Source organism: Acomys minous (assembly GCF_964271855.1).
Source record: "Acomys minous genome assembly, chromosome: 1".
Lineage (NCBI taxonomy): Eukaryota > Metazoa > Chordata > Mammalia > Rodentia > Muridae > Acomys > Acomys minous.
The window spans coordinates 63529800-63544746 of record NC_140483.1 but is presented as its reverse complement, the minus strand read 5'-3'; the positions used below and the strand labels follow the sequence as shown (position 1 = coordinate 63544746).

The window sequence follows — 14947 nt, the reverse complement described above, 5'->3', positions numbered from 1 at the left end:
TCTAGAAGCTCATGGGGAGCTCTGTTTCCATCACTGTCTTCTAGGAGCCATCAATCATTCATCCGTCAGTCCAGTTTCTGTTTCCAAGCAACAGAGCAAGTGCAAGCTCAGGGGAGAAATTAGAAAACCAGGAACATGGGGCTTTTGTGTATATCAGCCTAGGTCAGTTAAGCATCTCGATGGAACTCTTGTGCTTGGTGTCATGACCCACTTTCTCCTGTTCCGAGGTAGTGTAAAAGCCTAGCAACATGCTTGAAAAACAACAGCTTCCTCCAGGCGCTCAAAGCATGCATCCTCCAAGAAGCTTTCTTTATATGGTAGATTCTCGGAGTCCTACCTCGTCACTAACTACGACTAAAGTTACGCGATAAAAACAATCAAAAGGGGCCGCTAAGGCGACAGCTCAGCCAGTGAGATAGATGCTTGTTACGTGAGCATAAGGATGTGTGTTCAGTCCTCCAAAACTTAGGAGTCAAACATCTCACACCATTTCACCTTCTTCAACTTTTCTTCCTCTCTAATCCGAATCCAATAGATGTTGACTCTCCATCTCAGAACCTCTCTGGAATTCTGCATCTCTACCCACTCTGATTTCTGCTCCTTTGACTCACCTCTGCCACCTGCCTGAGGCCGGATTGATTTGTTCTTTGGCAATAGGACGACTCATGCTTAATGTTCTAACCTCAGACTTTTAACTAGGGCATGCTTTAATCAGAGCTTACAAAGCAATCATTGCTTATGCCAAGGCAGAGAGGCGCTCTCCACCCTGCAGGTGTCCTTCCACACCGATCTTGGTCTTTCTAGAACTGGTGTTTGCATGTTTCCTGAGTAGGTGCGAGTTTACCTCTGTTATTTTGAAAATCTAGTTGATCGAGAACCACACATCAAAGCCCGTTCTTTATCTTTTCTAAAGTGCCTCTTTTGTCATAAATAAAGTTACATGTGCAGAATTTTAACCTGGTTTCTTTTCCTGTGGTGATTAAAATGTGCTGACTAAAGCAACTTAAAGGAGAGTTTGAATCTAGCTCTCAGGTCAAGGTACCTCCCATCATGGGAGGGAAGGCAGCAGGAGCTTGAAGCAGTTGGTCACATGGCATCCACAGTCAGGACACAGAGAAGATTGAACGCAAACTGCTGCCCAGCTCCCTTTCTCCATGTAAACAGTCCAGGATGCCAGACAGTGGTGGTCTCCCCACCTCAGCTCATACAATCAAGATAGACCGCACAGGTATGCCCAGAAGGTTCTCTCTCAGGCGGTTATAGATCCTGCCGAGTTGACAACACCAGCCAACACAGCATCATTCTGGATTCTGTCTCATCGGTCAGTTTGTTGATTCTTCTGTTCATATCACACAAAGTTTAACGATCATAGCATTGTAATGAGTCCTTAGGCAGGTTGGAGGTAATTTATGTTTGCTGCACCTCTTCACGAATACTTTCTCTTCTCTGTGCACACTTTAGAATTAGCTTGCAAATGTCAATGAGATATCAGCTGGGATTCTTACTGATTTTTAAGTCAAATTTAAGAGTTTATAGCACCGAGTTTTCTAACCTTGGATATGATGTGCCTTTTGTCAGTTAAACTGGAAAATGTTTCTTTAATTTTCTTTTGGTTATTCATTTGTATGCATGTTTCTATGAGAAACTGTGAGTGCAGACACATGCCACAGTGTGGGCATGGATGTCTGAGGTCAGCCTTGCTGATCAGGTCTCACCTCCTGTCTTTTTTTTCATGTGTATGTTTGGGGGTGGGTACATGTGTGTGTATGAATTTATGTGTGTGGGCATATGCATGGCTGTGCAAGCATGTGGAGGTTCCAGGTTGATATGAGGAGTTGTCCTTAATTGTTTGTCTTCCTAATTCACTGAGGCAGGCTCTCTCAATCAAACCCAGAGCTCCTTGATTTGGCTAGTCTCACCAACTCCCTGCCTCCACATTCTGAAGCTGGACTTAGAGGCAGGCCGACACAACTACCCTGCCTTTACATGGGGTTGGCGAATCTACATTCTGCTTCTCAGTCTAGAACTTCACTCACTGAGACACCTCTCCAATCTGGCGTTTCTGTCCAGTAGCCAGTGGCCCTGTCAACACGTACATTAAGCATTTTATAGCGTCTTGTCTGTTTCCAGTGCCTGGCCCACTGACAAGCAGCCTCTATCACTTACCCAATGAAATATCAATCTCAGTATTTTGTTCATTCGTTTGTTTCATCATTCTTTTTGTGTATCTATGTGAATGCATGTGTGTAGTGTATGCCTGTGTACATGTTCGTGTGTATGATGCGTATGGGCAGGTGTCCACATGCCTGCGCCCATATGTGGAGGCTAGAGGAAACCGCTAGTGTCTTATCCGAAGGTTCTCTCCCTGAACCTAGGTCTCTCACTGATGCAGAAACACTGGCTTGGTCAGCAATCCCTTGGGATTCTGCAGGCTCTGCTTTCCCAGTCTGGGAGTTACAGCCACATCTGGCTTTTTATATACGTGCTGAGAATCCAAATCCAGGTCCTCACGCTCCCGCGGCAAGCACTCTGCCCAGTGAGCCATCTGGCCAGCCCTTCTCTCTGCTCATGCTCTGTCTTCCCAGATATATTTTCCTTCCACTCTGACCAGCAAACCCCTCCCTCCTCCTCAGGAACCATTCTCTCTCCTAAAACCTTTCCTCAGCCCGTCACTGGCCCCCTTACAGGCAAATTACACTTCTCTCTCCCTTCCTCTCCCTCTTTCTCTCTCCCTCTCTCTCTCTCTCTTTGGTATTCTGTATTCTGTGGAGGTCTCTCCATGGTCTCTGTGGGGTCTCCTGTTGCAGCTCTGCTCGCCTGTCCTTGGGCTCTCTTCCCATTCCAGTGTGAACTCCCTGGAGACTCGCTTGCCCCCAGTGTTTTCTATGTGATGCTATGATATCATACACAGCACTAAGATTTCTCTCACTGCCCCACAGCAAGTGCTTTTGGTCCGTGAATTGCTTTGAAAGAATCCAAGCAGATGCAAGTTACATAGAGGGAAATGGTAACTTCCTTCTCCTTCCTCAGGCCCAGTGGTGTGTGAGGCTGTGTTTCACTGGTGTTCTTTCTCCAAAGATGTTTCTGTAAATAAACCAATACACACCCAGCCATGGGCACTTTTCTATAGTTTTTTTTTAATTAAACTGCATTTAGTGTGTGTGTGTGTGTGTGTGTGTGTGTGTGTGTGTGTGTGTGTGTGTGTGTGTATAAATGGGAAAGTCAGTGGACAACCCATGGGATTCAGTATTTCTCTCCTACTACCTCGTGGGCTCCAGAGACTGAACACAGGTCATCTGGCTCAGCAGGGACCTTTTCTCTCTGAGCCATCTCACCATCCCTCTTCAGTTTTTCCAACAGTTCAGTCAAACTATGCCTGTGCTTTGTAGGTTCTTTTTCTCCCTTTAATAGTGCAGTGTAGCCAAGGGTCCGTTTCAGTGAACACAGAGCTGGTTCATTTGTTTAACAGCTATGTGGGGATATGATTTCATGATTAAGTACCCCCTGATGATAGATATTTGGGTTGTATTAATTTTTCCTGACGGTGAACTTCTTTGTACTTAAAAATAAACCTGCATATTCTAGTAGATTTTTATGGCTTTGCATCCCAGAGATGGCGTTCCAGGAGCACACAGCATGTGCTTGTGGGCTTTAGAGGCCACAGCAAAGCTGCCTTCAGGAGCCTCAGCAAACGCCGCTTGGGAATAGTTCTCCTTCACGTCACCTACTGTACTTTGACAATCCTTTACAATTGTAATTGTGGTCTCCGTGTCCACTCCAGGAGCCTTTTCTGCGTGGGACACTTGTTTGATTTACATATGGGAAACGCCCTCTCCAGCTTATCTTCTTTGTTCTCTGGGTTATTAGTAGCACATTTACCAAAGCCTTTTTATATTTAAGTACGTTTCTTAAAATTTAGCCATAAGATGTATGATGGTGCTTGCCTATACTCTAGGTATTCAGGAGGCAGAGCGAGGAGGGAACTACAAGTTCACAGCCAGCCTGGACTACACAGCAAGTTCTAAGCCAACCAGGGTGACCTAGTGAGACTCTGTCTCAAAAAAAACGATGATCAGATTAAGGTCTTAAGCTTTGAATTAGGCTTGAATTCAAATATAGTCTAGATATCGTCCTCTGCATAAATAAGTCTTTGAGCCTATTGGAGTCTTCTTGTGTTCCTCTGCCCTTAGGACAGTGCAGGGAAGAAAAGGGACAAGAGACAAGAGCATTGACAAAAACTGGTGGACCAGAGAGCCATCCCCAGGAAGAAGGAGGCAGGATTTCTGTGGCTCAAATGCTTCTCTTAATTTAATTTAATTTAATTTTTAATTCTCTCTCTCTCTCTCTCTCTCTCTCTCTCTCTCTCTCTCTCTCTCTCTCCACACACACACACACACACACACACACATACACACACACACACACACACACACACACACACACACACACACACACACACACAAATAGTCCATAAGAAGGTGTCAGATCCCTAGATCTGATGTCACAGGTGGTTTTCATACACCTGACATGGATGCTGGGAACTGAACTTGAGTCCTCTGGAGGAGCAACGCGAACTCTTAGCCTCCTTAACCATCTCTCCAGCCTTGTCCCGAATACTTCTTTGGCTTCTCGCTACACTCCTTCTGGGATCCTTCTTTAAAATTCTTCACTTTGCAGGGTCGGTTCCTGTAGGCCCTTTCTCCTCCAAGAAAAGCCAGGAAGATCCCTCAAGCTGCCTCTGCCTGATACACGAGGGAGATGAAAACAGAAGACATCTCGGAGATAAATGTCTGTTGCGTTGGCCAGGCCATCTGGCCGGCTGACAGAGGTCACCCCAGCACCCTCCCCCTTCCATCACTGAAATCTACTGAACCTCATCATTTCACCACCGCATCAATTTGCTAGATTTTCACTTCAGCTCCAAGTTGTTCATTCCCTCTTCTGCTCAGACTAGTAATTTCAGGGCCTGTATTATAATTTCGAGATGTTGTCTGAGAAGCATTACAAAACATTAAAGTACATTTAGCTCTGAATTGTCACTTAGAGATTATTGCAGGGAATTAGGCCTTTCTCGATCGTAAATGTGACAATAGATTGAGAACACGACTTCTATTATGACTAAATGGGGACAAAGAGTAAAGAGGTGTTAAGCACACAGCCACTTCTTGTGTGGGTGCCAAGAAACCCGGAGAAATGAAAGCTGTGGCAGGAGGAGAGGGGCTGGGGCTGGGCTGGTTGTGGGCTACTCCATCCATGTGGCAAGAGGCTACGGAGTCCCTGTCCATGTGATCAGGAGCAGAGGGATGAAGCTACCTGGGCTTTTCTGCCAGCCTCCCTCCCATCTCCACCCATATACATTCTTAGTGCTTCTCCCAGTACCTTTAACTGCCAGCTTTATTTAATGATACGTTGATTTCCGGTAGCTGTGGAGGTCCCCAGGGAACTGTGGGTGAGGGTAGGCTTAGAAGGCAGGAAGAAAGCCAAGGGTAAGAACCAGTATGTAGTAGCTCAGAGATTCCACTTTCATTTGACTCTTTAGTTTGAGACAGAAATCCTAGATGGTTGCTCTTGAGCTCCCTGGAGTCTGCAATGCACTCGCCTGGGTTTTCAGTAAGCATGTACCCACAGAGGTGGGGTCTGGATGCTCCCCAGGAAGTTCTGGGCACTACGGATGATAACCGCCAACACATTTCAGTCCATAGCCTGGAGGATCTAGGCTCCTACACAGTTACTCTCCAGACTCCTTCTGGGAGGTGCCATGGACAGGATGGTTTTCTAAAGACTTGAAGCTCCACTGGGGACATTTTGTGGTTTTGGTTGATGGGGAAAATCATGCAGGAAACAGAATGAGGAGGGCCCTTCACCCACTGGATGGTTCCTGCTGCCTTCCGTACTTCCTCCATGGCCTCCATAGCCAACCAGGTGAGCTGGGAACAGTGTTGCCCACACTTCTCTTCTTAGCTCTTTCCTCAGTATTACTTATGTTCCTCATAGCTCTGGTTAAATGCCTGACCAAAGCAACTTAAGGGAAGGTGGGTTCGTTTTGGCTCAAAGCTCAAGAGATATTCTATTGTGACAAGGAAGGCATGGTATCTGGAGTGTGAGGCAGCTGGTTTAGTTGTATCCACAGTCAGGAAACAGAGATTCCCAGGTGTGACTGACTCATTTTCTCCTTTTACGTCAGTCTAGGACCCCAGCCCATGGGATGGTTCCATCCACCTTCAAGTGGGTCTTACTTCCTAACTTAATGAAGTACAGAAACTTCTTCACAGAGATGCCAAGAAGCCTGTCTCCTAGGTGACATTATATCCTGTCAAGTTGATAATCTGTGTCAACCATCACACTCCCAGTGGACCAAGTGTGCTTCAGAGACAAGAAATCTTGTGCAGAATGTCCTAGGGCTCAGGTTCCCCAGGTACCTCCATCCATCCTTCACCCCTCTCTTGCCCCCTTTCTCTTTAATTTGTAAGTCCTCTTTAACTCAAACCATAACCTTCCCATTATGTTTGTTTGCTTGGTTGGTTTTTGTGTGTGGTTTCTGCCTTGCTTTTCTTTCTTTCTTTCTTTCTTTCTTTCTTTCTTTCTTTCTTTCTTTCTTTCTGACATGTATGCTCTCAGGGAAATCTAGGATGTCTGTTTTGCCAGCCTCGCCTTATAAATTTCCTTCAGAGGCAGTCATGTGCCTGGTCTCAGTTGGAGTCCCCATAGCCCAGAGCAATGGCAGTTTCCTAAATTCTTTTCACCTGCCCAGAACCATCAGTGCTGAAAGCTGGCCCAGAAGCTCTCAAGTAAATTCCTTTAGTCACTACCAAAGTGTCTCTCAAAGGAAAAGTTAAAGGTACATAAAACTGTCACCAGCATTCCTGCAGTTGACTCTATCATGAAGCCAGAAGATCCCTGAACCTCATGTCTGGAGATACTGGTGCCCATGGTCCAAGGGGACAGCACAAAGGATGTCCATGGCAGTGCTGTGGCCAAATCCTGCTTCTCCTTTTTCTCCTGTTGGCTCCTCAGTAGGATTTTGTGGGGCAGCCAGTTCCTGAGGGCATCTTGTCATCCTTTGGGCATGTATACAAGATCTTCCGTGCTAATACTTGTCAAATTGTCATTTGGGGTGCAAGTCTGGCAGTGGAGAGATGTGATGGGTAGTGGGAACAGTGACAGTAAGACCCTAATCAGACCCTGACTCCAGCCTTTCTAGCTGATGTTGGGTCCCATTTTCCATGTAAGTAGATTGAAGGATGCCTGCCTTCCAAGGTCACTGTGAAATCTGTAATTGTAAAAATCCCAAAGGAGATCTTGGATACTTTAATCCATTCACTGCAACCTTTGTTTTCTGGTTCTAATAGCAAGAAGGCTTCTAGCTAGATCTACAAAATGCCAAGGAACATAAAGCAGCCTTGGGCTATAAGTACCCTAAGGTTACCTATGCTCAGGTAACCTAAGAATGCTGGGTCTGCATTGTACCTAACTACAAGCAAGCTTTCTTGTCCCTGCTCCATAATGCGAGTGGGTGGGGTAGGACAGGAAGTAGGAAGAGGACTTGTGGGTACAATAAGAGACTGCGTATATTTGTGTGAAGGTATGTTTGCCTGGGTGTGTACATGTATGTGGAGGGTCGAAGACAGTCATGAGTATCATTCCTCAGGCACCATCTACCAGAGACAGAGTATGTGGCTTGCAACTTGTCAAGTCGGCTAGATGATCTGTCTAGCGAGCCCCAAAGATCCTGCCCTCTAACACTGGGATTACAAGCGTGTGCCATCATGCCTAATTTTTGCTTGTTTCTTTTTTGTTTTTAGATATATTTCTTTTCTGCTTGCATGTACACCTGCAGGCCAGAAGAGGGCACCAGATCTCATTATAGATGGTTATGAGCCACCATGTGGGTGCTGGGAATTGAACTCAGGACCTTTGGAAGAGCAGACAGTCAGGTCCTCACGCTAGCAAGACCAACACTTTACCCACTGAACCATCTTCCTAGCCTGCCATAGAGTTTTCATGGGACTGTGGTAACTTGGGGTCATAGCCGTATTGTGTTTGGGTATCAGTCATCTGGATAAACGTCTGTGAAGCGGCTGTTGACATCTTCTGTCCGTTTTCCCCCATTGTATCAACTGCATTTTTTTCTTGTTTTGTGGGAATGTTTTCTTATGATGAGAACATTTTACTGATTCTGAAATTCCTTGGGGAGTAAAAGTGGGGAGATAAATAAGCAGACGGGGACAAGCGGTACAAAGCAGAATCCAGGCAGAGGTGATAAACCCCAGCAACTTAGAGGTAGGGTATCCCTAGCTCACAAAGATTTGTGTTTGGCTGAATGTGAAATAACCTCCATAGACTCAGGTGTGTTTCAACTCTTGGTCCCAGGTGGTGCTGCTCGGGAAGGATGTGAATATTTAAGAGGCAGAGAAGCTTTGAAGGAAGTGGGTGGGTCACTTGGCCACTTCCTGTTTACTTTTACTCTCTGGTTGTTTACACAATGCGACCTGCCATTTCCTTGTTCCTGCACCATACCTTCCTTGCCACTGTGGACCATTTCCTCTCACCTGTATGGCAGAGTGAACCTTCTCTTCCTTAAATTGCTTCTCATTGGGTATTTTGTCACAGCAGTGAGGAAAGGAACTAAGAAAAAATTTGGAAGGCGAATTTAAAGGTTCCAAGTGCTATTAGACGGGTGACAATGGAGACACAGGCTCATCTTCAATGCACAGCTTTGCAGGGCTCTCAGCCACTTCTCCTCCTGTGTCTACGAAAGTGCTCATCTTTAGAGTCCAATACTGAGTAGATTCTTACCTCCTGTGGTGCTGACTCAGCCTTCTGTCTGCCTGTACTCTCTCAGGTTCATTAGACTTTTGACATTTTATGGGCCTCTTAGTTCAGCCCTCTAATTTTAATAACGAACAAGCAAGTCTGGAGTGGTTACTCGACACCCCCAAGGTCACACTGTTGGTCAGGACACAGCTCAATAGAATGCCAAGCTTCCATACTTTCTCCAAAGGCCTTTTGATAAGTGCTCAATAGTAAACCAACCCATAGTTTCCTCTGGCCACAGGTAAGGTTACTGAGAGGCACTGGTGTCTTTTTCAGCTTTGGGGATCAGGAGCACTGGCCTGGCACCCAGAGCACTCAGCCTGTGAAGGTGTTGGCCAGGCTTTCTAACAAAGGCCCCACTGGAATGTTCTGTGACATCTGCTTCCAACACTGAGCTCTATACTCAATGATATCTTTCCTCAAATAGGAGAAGGGGGCAGCTGGGTTTTATAACAGGAAACAAATAAGTATAGATTTCCCATGAAAGGGAAGGGTGGGGTTTCTTTTTTTTATCAATAAATAGAAAAGAGAGAAATTGAGCTTTGAATAAAGTCCTTATGGTTTGCGTGATGAAGAGCAGGCATCCTTGTTCACTTTTTTTTTCACTTCCAATGGGCAAAAGTATGTATTTGTTCAGCTAGAGGGGCTTTCAGATATCCCTGAGTGGTCCAGTGGTATTAACTTTACCAACTGAAGAATCCCTTCTGCGTGTCACCAAATTTAAGTCATCTCTGTAGTTGGGACTTTTAGGGTTAAATGTTAAAAAAACAAAAACAAAAACAAAAACAAACCATATTCAGCCATGGCTGGGAAGACAGCTGGTGACTAAAGTGTTTGCTGGGCAAACAAGAAGACCTGAGTCTGAATACCCAGTAGGAAGTCAGGTGCGACAGCGCATGACTCTCACCAAAGTATAGTGGATCTCTGGAGCTTGCTAGCCAGACATTTTAGTCCAAAATGGATTCCAGACGTAGTGAAGAGATTGTCTCAAAAACAGTGTGGAGGGCAGTTGAAGAAAACATCCAAATGACCCCCACAGGTACACATATATGGGCACATGCACCTACACACAAGTGCATACACATTAACATGTGCACAGACACATACACAGGAAAACTATTTCCAGTTTGGCTTTAGCAAAAGTACAACCACTACCACCACAGAATCCAAGAGACAGCCAACTGTGGTGACTTGCTATAATCTTAGCACTCAGAAGTTCAAGGTCATCATCGTCCTTGGCTACACATCTAGTTTGAAGTTACCCTGAGCTACAGGAAATCTCATCTCAAAAGATCCAAATGGAAAAAAAAAAAAGGCACTAGCTCATGTGATTGAAGTCTATAAGTAGACCTCATGACCTTTGACTCATTCATAATGCCCCTGCTTCAGCCTTCTGAGAGCTGGGATTACAGGTGTGCACCCTGCTCTTCTTGTCTTTGAGCCTTTGATTTCTTTGTCTGTTTGCCTTGACTAAGGGGAGCCTCTCAGGGCAGTTTTCCTGTGTTGGGGAAGTCATGAGCTCAGGCTTACGGACATGCTTTTTTTTTTAATGACTCAGAAAGTTCAGCAAAGAACTGATCCTTGGAGTTTCTAGCACATGTCTCAGGCTTCCTCTGCATGGTCTGTTTTGGGTCCTATGCTCACCAGTGAGGAAACCAGTCCATAGGGCCCTGATTATCCACTGTTACTTGGCTATCTGTCTTTGGAAGGGGCGGAAGGTTACGGATAACGATCCCTAAAGGAATATGAAAATGCCCTTAGCAGAGGGCTGAGGAAGTGGCGCAGGGAGCCAAGCGTTCATCACTCAAGCATGAGGGTCTAAGCTCAAGCGAAAAAATCAAGTGCAGTGGCATAGGTCTTTAATCCTGTTGACCCATGGGGAGATGTGAAGCTGAGACAGGAGCATCTCTGCAAGTTCTTGGGCCACCTAGCCTAGTACAGAGGGGTGGAAAAACCAAAGAGTGCAAGGTGAGGACCAATACTGAAGGTCGTCTTCTGATTTTGACATATATGCAATGCATATATGCAATGCACATACTCAGATGCATGCACCACATACACATACACAAATAGGCACACACACACACACACATACACAGGCACACGCACACGCACACATGCGTGCTGGCAGATTGTTTTTAGCAGAGAACAGTGAGTTAACGCTAGGCAGCTTGAAACTAGTACCTACCTTACCATTCAGATGCTCCAGTGCGGAGAGACCTGTGTATGAGGCAGGAGATTAGCCAAATTCTATTTTGTCTTTGTCTCAACCCCAGGCTTTAGGAAGCAGACAGGAAATAACATTGATTAATTATCAATATACCGGCTATTGACACATATCTCATTTCATATTCCTTCCACTAATCCAGTGAGGAAGACATTCATTTCTCAATCTCAAAATCAATGAAAACAAGGACAGGAGGGTCAATAACTTGCTCCTCGGAGTCACGTGCTGGTCAGTGAAGGGAGCCATTTGATTCTAAAGCTCCCATTGATGCAGGGCTGCCTTCAAATCCGGAGTTTCAGCGCCTGGGGCAGTCAGAGCTGAAACAACCAGTGATAGCTGAGGGGACAAGAAACCAGTCCAAGCCAGGTCCTGCTCCTACTCCCTTCCCCCTCCCCTCTGTCCATCCGGATGACCTTGCCCTGGTGGAAGCACTGTGCGGCTGGGCAAGTCTGTATGTACCCAGCCAGTGCAAGTTAGGGATCAGGTGGGTGCTTGACCGTGGTGTGCTCTGGGTTTCTTCTTTATTTAAGTGCTCATCAATGTGTGTGTGTGTGTGTGTGTGTGTGTGTGTGTGTGTGTGTGTGTTTGTGTATGAACAGACACTTGAGTGTAAATATATGTGTTATAGTCTGTCTTGCTGATGGCGCTTGCTTCTGATGTGCAACAGGCCAGGCTGGTCCCCATGCCTACTGTTCTTCTCTTTGTGGTTTGTGATTTACTCACTTCCCCATCCTAGTGACATCTCAGGACATAGACCCCTCTTGCCCTGCCCCCTTGCTTCTGTTCTTGCTGGTGGCCTCCTTCCAGCATAGCCTTGCTCTGAGAAGCACTTTTTTTCTGGTAGAGTTCAGAGTTCCTGATACACAGAAGGTTTGGCCATGCTGATGTCCCACTCTCTTTTCTGGGCTGGGTTCTTTTTCCTGAAGGAAATATTTAGTTTTCTTTGACTTTTTAATATTTGTTTTATTGTAAAAGGAGCTTTTATTTGCCTGTTTCAGTTGTTGTCTGAGAGGCTTACTCTAGGGCTGGCTGGCTCAACTCAGCTGTTTTGGCTCAAACTCCTCTTCTCATTGACTTATACAATCTAGCTTTTCTCTCAGCCTCTGAATTGCTCTACTTGGCCTCAAACTAACTCCAGCAATCTGCTCTAGTCTTCTGGATCCTTCTTACTCTCTGGTTCATTCTGGCTTCTACTGTCTCTGTAAAACTCTCCTGGTAAAACTGCCTCCTGTCTCTCTCATCTGTGTTTAAGTAGCTTCCCTTTCCATTCTCTTCTTGTGAGAGTTGGGCATATCCTATTCTGCCAAAGTTTTATCAAATTCATCATTTTTTTCTGCTGCTCAACTAGACATCACTTTCAAACATGGGTGCTTCCTTCTATAAAACTAACTTTACTTTCACTATTTGAGATTAAAGGCATGTAACACCACGCTAGACTTAAACTTTTCTTTATCTGATACTTGCTCTATACCAGATTGACCTTGAACTTAGATTTTCTTGCCTCTATCTCCTGGATTAAAGGCATATCTGTATTCCAGCTAGAGCACACATATCTAGAAGGTATTTGGATAGGATCTCTTGCCAGAGAAGCCATGTTCTGAATCAAAATCCCTCTACAGTTTTGATGGGTTATCTCCACCGATGAAATAAGACAAACAAAACCAGATTAAAAGTATAAAAAGGGCAGATTTATTTGGGAACTGCAGTTCCTGGGTGAGGAGTTCAGCAGCCTCAGGGGACAAAGCCAGAGGAAGTCACATATGCTTACTATGGCTGAAGGGCAGTGGGTGTTTAGGATTGCAGGTGAAGGAAGATGATGTGTCTGCCACCTGCTGGACTTGGGGGGCTGGTGGCTCCAGGGGAGTGGGTTGGGGGCGTCCTCAGAAATGCCAGGAGTGCAGAGTCTTTCCTTCCAGGGGCCAGGGTTGGAGAAAGGAATGGGATTTAACAGACCATGTAGGGGGAGGAGGAGGGCAACCAGAGATGCCATCCAAACAAGTTTATTTTTTTAAAGGGGTGTGTGTGTGGTGGTAGTGGTAGTGGTATATGAATTTGAGTGTAGGTTTTCACAGAAGCCAGAAGAGGGCAAATAGCTCCCCTGGAGATGGAGATACAGGTGGGTGTGATCTGCCAGGTATGTGTACTGGAAACCTAACTCTGGTCCTCTGCGTGAACAGTACACGTCTTAACTCCTGAGCTACCTCTCCAGCCCAAGTCTCCTTTTGTTTTCTCTACTGTCCCCCAGATTTGGTGGAGAATTCTAGACATTTGCTATCATGCCAAACCTGAAGGACCTGTAGATTTCTGTATGGTACTAGGCAGGGTCCCTGAAAGGGATCAGAGAGAATTCTGCTCTTCACCTAATACAGGCCAAGAAGTAACTGTTCTAAGGAATCACTGAATTTCCCTCTAGAACAGAGGTTCTCAACGTTGGGCCCATGACTCCTTTTGGGATGGTGAGACAACCCTTTCACAGGGAATGCCGAAGACCATCAGAAAATATAGATGTATACACTATGATTCATAACAGTAGCAAAATTTCAGCTATAATGTAGTAATAAAAATTATGTTATGGTTGGGGTTATCACAACCTGAGGAGCTGTATTAAAGGGCCACTGTGTTAGGAAGGTTGAGAGCCGCTGCTGTAGAGACATCAAGCTGCCTGTATCTCCTGAGGCTGGTGCTTCTGCTCCAGATATGAGTATCCCTAGAGAGATGGCCAACCAAAGCAGAGGGATGCAAACGTCCTTCAGAAGGGAATGAGACAACAGACGGGAATGACAGGGAAGGACCGGGCTGAGGAAAGCATGCAGACAACGCCATTCGGTGATGAGAAAACGAACGAGGAAAGTGGCATGGTACACCGCACTGCCGCGCAGCACTGCCGTGTGCGGTAATGCAGCGGTCCATCATCCAAGTGGGAGAAATTGCACTTCATACTCCCAATTCTGTGAGTCTAGTTCATTAAAGATTTTTTTTTCCTGTCCTTATTAGTATTAGAACCTACCAATAGGGATTTATTCTTAACTCTGCCTGCAACCGTCATTTCGTTTTCAGGCTGTTAACAGGAGTGAATCCTCACCCCATTGTTCTGAAACAGAATCCTATCTCAGAAGCTGATACCATCTCCTCCTTCACCTTCCTTGGAGTCTTACAGATTCCAGCAGGAACCTTAGGCTGTGAAGCAGAGGCCGCAGGAGGCCTGTGTGCATCTCCTCCACCATCTGATTAAAGTTTTTGCTAGAATTTCACTGCTCACTTACATGAGATGGACGGATAATGGGGAGCTGAACTCATTTTCAAATGTACTTTCAGGCTGAATTTTAGATTGTGCTTAGTGGGAGGGGCCCAGGCAGCCCAGGATGGTCCAGAAAGGACCTTCCACACAGAATTTAAATAAATTTTCATAGGAGAGACCCTTTCCCTGGGAACCACTCTCTGCAGGGCAGTGGGGGGGGGGGTTGGGGGCAGTGGTGGGTCAGGGGAGCTCTTGCTTGTCATAAAGTAGATGCCCTCAAAAGCACATGCTCTGCAGTGCTCTTAGGCTGCCTGCTGAGCTGCTACTCAAAGCTACGTGCATTCTTTGAATTCCATCAAGCTTCTTTCCAAGTCACAGAAAGTTTGCTTGTAGCTGCTGTTATGATAATATGCTTCCTTGTCACGAGTGTGTCAGAGGGATCTTTATTTCTTGACAGCCGCATTTCTTTGTTCTTCACCGTGGCATCCACAAGAAGAGATTCGTTTCTGAACTTGTAGCCGTTTGGTGATTGAATTATCTTAATTTGCAACAGAGACTCAGGGAACGTCTCATCTTAGATCCCCTGGCCATCCTTCCAGGCTGAGGAGGGTCAGGTGATGGCACTGGGCTTAAGTGCAAAGATTTTGGACTGGGTGGTTGGGGGTCAA

At 45.7% G+C, this 14947-nt stretch overlaps 1 protein-coding gene across 1 annotated transcript in view; it reads left to right on the top strand.

Moving 5' to 3' along the window:
• The window catches only part of GPR39 (G protein-coupled receptor 39), a gene marked incomplete at its 3' end in the record, with an annotated part of 195535 nt that overhangs the window by 166590 nt on the left and 13998 nt on the right, over positions 1–14947 (top strand). The gene's annotated exons all lie outside the window — the stretch shown is intronic.